The sequence below is a fragment of the Pelodiscus sinensis genome, chromosome 3 (assembly GCF_052426305.1).
Source record: "Pelodiscus sinensis isolate ZL-2025 chromosome 3, ASM5242630v1, whole genome shotgun sequence".
NCBI lineage: Eukaryota > Metazoa > Chordata > Testudines > Trionychidae > Pelodiscus > Pelodiscus sinensis.
Window position 1 is genome coordinate 121012945 of NC_143054.1, and position 5520 is coordinate 121018464.

Consider the following 5520-nt stretch of genomic DNA (forward strand, 5'->3'; position numbering starts at 1 on the left):
ATAATAACTCTTACTTGTGAAGAGGAATAAGCTTATTTCAGGAGTTATTTCGAAATAACTTGGTAGCGTAGATATAGCATAAGGTGCCACAGGACTCCCTCGTTTTTGCAGTACAGACTAACACAGCTCCCCCTCTGAGACTTTTCACATATACAGTGGCAGTGACGTAAAGCAGTTAGGTCATGGTCAACAAAGGGACTGAGGCCTTGCAATTGTGGAGAATACATGTTAGTTAAGTATTTGAGCACAGAGAGTCATTGGGCAAGTGAGAAAAAGAATGGGGTTAGGAGACCCTGGGGCCAGTTCTGCTGCTCTTGTCACACTTTTATTATTGATCCAAAGTGGAGCAGCTTCCAACAGAAGTGTTTGAGGGCACAGCATGTTTCTCAACCAGTGGTACTAGTACCCTTAGGGGTACTCAAGAGAAGTCTGGGGGATATGTCAACACAACTGAAATTTGGAGACAACTGAATTTTTGTTTACGTTTTATAGCGATTTATTATTTTTGTACTTTTTACACCCAAAAGTTTCATCGCCCACCTGGCTATGATTAAGTTGTTTAACAAATACATTGCAATGGTAGAAAAAAATTGCGTATGTCTGAAAACTATAGGTACTGGGAGTACTTATTTTTTAAGGGATACTTTATTTAAAAAAAAAAAGTTGAGAAACATTGGACAAGAGCAGCCTCCTGAAAGGGGAACTGAACATGGGTTTCCCACTTCCAAGGTGAGTGCTCTGACCACTGGTTTAAAATTGACTAAGGGGCTGTGCCCACTGCTCACTACGCTCACCAACCCTCTTCTCTCTGGATGCCTTCATGGCCAGAGAGCGTGACAATATCAGTCTGTCGTCCATCAGGAAAAACCTCTCCCTCTCCACAAACACACAGACACTCCTCCAGATGCCTAGATGGAGGCAACAGTGGACAGGACACAGGAACATAGGGGCTAGGGAGCTTTTACTCTGAAAACTTATGTGCTGAGTGAAGTTTTGGCTATTACAGGATTTGAGAGGAGTTTTGTTAATATCAGTGGACCCAAAACTGGGATTTAGGAGCCTAAACCCAAAGGATGGATCCCTAAATACAAGGGCTGGCATGATTATTTACTGGGCCTACTTAAAATATATGGATCAGGAACAGGGCCTATTTGTGTGTATAATATATATGTAAAAAAAAATAGTCTAAATCTCCTGTATATGAGAATAGAGCCTGGAGTGGGGCCAATAATAAAGCGTGGGACCATGTGCAGTGAGAACTGACTACAGATGCCTCATGCTGACCCTGCTTAATACCTTTGAATATCCCACTCTTAAATCCAATATTAGATGCCATCCTTAAATAGCAGAGACCTCCCTCTGCTATTCCAATATATCCAGTTAATAGTACCTTTCCTAACAGGGAAAGCTCATCAAAAATACCATTACTAAACTTTACGATGTCGGGTGAAGTCATTATCTTAATGAAAACAACTCTTGGGACAGTGAGAAGATTATTAACTTGAACTATAATAGTGATCTGCCCAGGCACCGAATGAACAGTGATTATTTGCCAGATATTATGCATACAGAAGCTACACTGAAATTGCTATAGAGGTAATTTAAGTGACATTAAATTGTGAACAAATAGGATGAAAATGTGCTTACCATAACTGACAGTTGAATACCACCCCAGTTTTATAGGAAACTTTTGTTTTAGGCATTTGAGTTTAGTGTAACAAACAGACATTCTTTGAATACACTGTTGGCATGACAACAGGAACGCAAGAGCATCAAGTTTTTGCTCCTATGCGAGTGCTCTGTTTAATCTTTTAATATTTGTGTTCAGTGTAATTTTTCACCTTCTGCCTGTCACTTTTGCTTTTATATAAAAATAGATACTTAACTATGGATAAGCATATTTAGAACACCTGTTTCGGTTTCCCTGGTAAACTGCTTTGGACAATTGTGTGAATACTACAGTAGCTTCAGAGGATACTGCTAGTGGCCTTTCTTGCACTATCAGACGCCAAAAGCATGGGTTATATGCCACTGTGTGATCTCTCTAAACGTTACCACAAGAATTCCATTTCTGCCTCTGTTTTTATCTAGCTACCGATTTTATTGTTGTAGAAAATCATTTTTTTCCCCAATGCAACATCATTATTTGAAAATGTCAGAAAGTGGGAGATGAGTAGCTCTGAAACCCACCTTTTTTAGTTGTGCTAACAAGTTTTCATTAAACAAATTGAGAGGATCTGTCTAATTCTATATCTGGATTGGTGGCAACTGACAGAAATCATTTTTGATAGTAACACACTGAACTTCAATAGTATGTTTCCAGCAGCAGATCTGAAAATACTCAAGGTAAGAGTTGCAACACTCCTGGCAAAGGTATAGAGGAACAGAAGTGTAGAAATATTTAATTTACCACTAAAAGGAAGAAGCTATTTCTGAGGAACACAATGAAGATTGCTCTACACTAGAGCAGAAGATTGACTTAAGATATGCAACTCCAACTACGTTAATTACATAGCTGTTGTCAAAGTCTCTTAAATCACTGTCCACGCAGTGGAAAGTCAATGGGAGCAAATGCGTGTATCTGCTTCCCTTACTCCTCGTGAAGAGCAGGAGTACCAGCACTGACGAGGACACCCTCTGAGTTTGAATTAGCAGGTCTTCACTAGACCTGCTAAATCGAACACCAGAAGATTCACTGGGGCAGCGTTGATCTTCCACATAGTGTGGACATGGCCTTACTGTTAAGCAGTGCACAAGTTAATTTCTCAATAGCGAAGAGAGAGAGAATACATCTCCCAACTGAAGCTATAGGAAAAGCCTAGACAGACAGAAGTTTGGTCAAAACACAGGCATTAACACCCTCCCTTAACATTACCACAGGATCTTTTAACTCTGAGTTATAAAGATTTCCATTGGCCAAAAAAAATCTGTTTTTAAGTCACTAAATCATCAGTTTCATTAACACATTTAGACTTTTCAGACAGAGGGAAATGCTCTTCTACAAAGAAATAAATTTGCCTGGAAGCAGCCCCACTTTGACAATCAAAACAGCCCGGTCATCTGTGTGTGAAATTATTCTCAGAAATAGCATGGGTACCGCCAGTACTTCCTGCTGCTTGGCTAGTACTGGCAAATCATTGTCTATTAAAGTGTTTTCTTAAGTCATTTTTACCTGCTGGGACATTCAGAGAACTTGTCCACTTGGACAGCAAAGTCAGATAGCACTAACTCAGACAATAAGGAATGTAATTTCATTTGTTTTGCTGTTTTAACTGGTTTAGGCAGACTGTGCATAGCAGTGGAAAAGGATACAGACATAGCCCAAAGCATTTTATTTAACACATCCCTTCAGTGAATGCAATCTATTGTCTGCATTAAGGGGCTTCAAGCCACCCTTTGAAATATAGATCTAAGTGTCCCTGGTAATACTGGCTTTGGATTTGAATGCAGCATATCCATCAGCTAGAAGGTTGCCTTATGTCCTGTGGCAGATATATTAGTGTTACTCAGCCAGTAGTTCCCATGGGGAGGGGAACTCCTAGCATTCAAGAAACCAGTCCTTCTCTGAAGCATTCCTTTGTCAACCCAACTACAACCTCTCAGAGATGGCTTCCCTATACTAAGAGGAGAACCCTTCTTATGAGCATGGACCGTGTCTACACTAGAGTGCTACAGCAGCACAGCTATGCCTCTATAGTGGTTTTATATGTAAGATTTACCCTAAGCTAAAGGCTCTTGGTGCTATACAGACTCTGGCTTGGATAGTCTGCAGTCTGAGAGCACAAATCTCATGGTGATCAGCAGGGTATGATCTGAAAAAGCAAACATTACTTGTGACCCCATGCAATAAAAGAGTGTTTAAGAAAACTTAAGATGAGGATAGAGGACACTTGTACACTGAGTAACTGAAAAATGGCCTCCTTGTTCTGTGTGCATCTTTTTTTTTTAAAAAAAAATAAAAGCCCACTGTGGCAGGCTGTTTAGATAGGCATAGTCCCACTCCTTGTTTTCAGTTACTCATTATGCATCCAACTTGCTAGGGAAGGTACAGAAAGCAGAGTATGAGACTATATCCGCAGGTAAGTGCTTTATGCACTTTTGCCTTCTGTCTTAAGTATCCACAAAGTGAGAAACCTTAAGACCAAGGTGCTAATAAACAATGAGAACTCCATATAAGACAACTGCAGTGAAGTGAGAACTTTCTGTAATAACATAATGGTGCCTATGCATGCCTTAGTTTCCCACTCTACTTTGCATTGCCACCTAGGGGTGCAAGAGAGTTAAATCAGTTCTTGGGGCAGAACAAAGTATATTGTGGTGAGGCTGTGTGGTCTACCCTTAAGGAAGCATGGGATCCTCTGAGGGTCTGCCAGACTGAAGGTGTTCCTTCAACAGACTGAAAAAAATGGGGCATTGCACGGATCCTATAGCTCTGAGACAGCAACAAAGTTTTCTGATTGTCACTCTCTGAGTTCTCCTATTGGAACTTCCTCTAGGACTACCCCGAGTAAGTTTCACCTGATCTGTGATTTTCCTATTTTTTCTAACATAGCTTTCTTGAACGGTATTAGGGAATAAACCACCAATCTGTTCCCGCAAGCTGCAGTCAACATTTTTTAATGGAAATTTCGCTTAAATTATTGCTAACATGGTACTCAGAACCAAAGGCAATGGAGGGCATGGGGGAAAACTCTGAGCAACAACAGAGTGAAGAGGAGGATCTCTTCCTTACTATCATAGGTCTGCAGTAGAGAGAGCACCTGACTAATAAGAACTTTCCAAAATACAGTAGAACCTCAGGTCTTTGTAACCCTGAGTTATAAACTGACCAGTCAATCACACTCACTCATTTGGACCAGAAGTAGACAATCCAGCAGCAGCAAAAAAGCACAGTATTGAGTTAAATGTAAAGGACTAAAAAATTAAAGGGAAATAGCATTTTTCTTTGGCATAGTAAAACTTCAAAGATGTATTCAATCAATATTCAATTGTGAGCTTTCAAATCCCTGGGGATTACAGTGGATGAGAAGCTGCATAAGAGTCAACAGTGTGCACTTGTTGCTTAGAAGGCTAATGACATATTGGGATGTGCTAGTAGGAGCATTGCCAACAGATCAAGCAAAGTGATTATTCCCTCTATTCAATACTGGAGAGGCCACGTCCAGTGTAATGCCCCCAGTTTTGGGCTCCCCAGCTACAGAATGTGGACAAATTGGAAAGAATACAACAGAAGGCAACGAAAATGATTAAGGGGCTGGGGCACATGAATTGTGAGGAGTGTCTGAGGACAGTCTACAGAAGAAAAGAGTGTGTGGGGGGAGAGGGGTTCATAGCAGCCTTCGACTACCTGAAGGGAGCTATTAATAAAAAACTATTAAGACATGAGGAATGACTCACAAGGAACCTCCTAGGGGTAAGTGTTTCAATAAGCCCAAAGCTCATGGGGATGAGGGGGAGCCCTGCTGAGCAGGTTTTAATCCCAGTTTTGACATGGCACTGAACACTTACAGGCTGTACCTA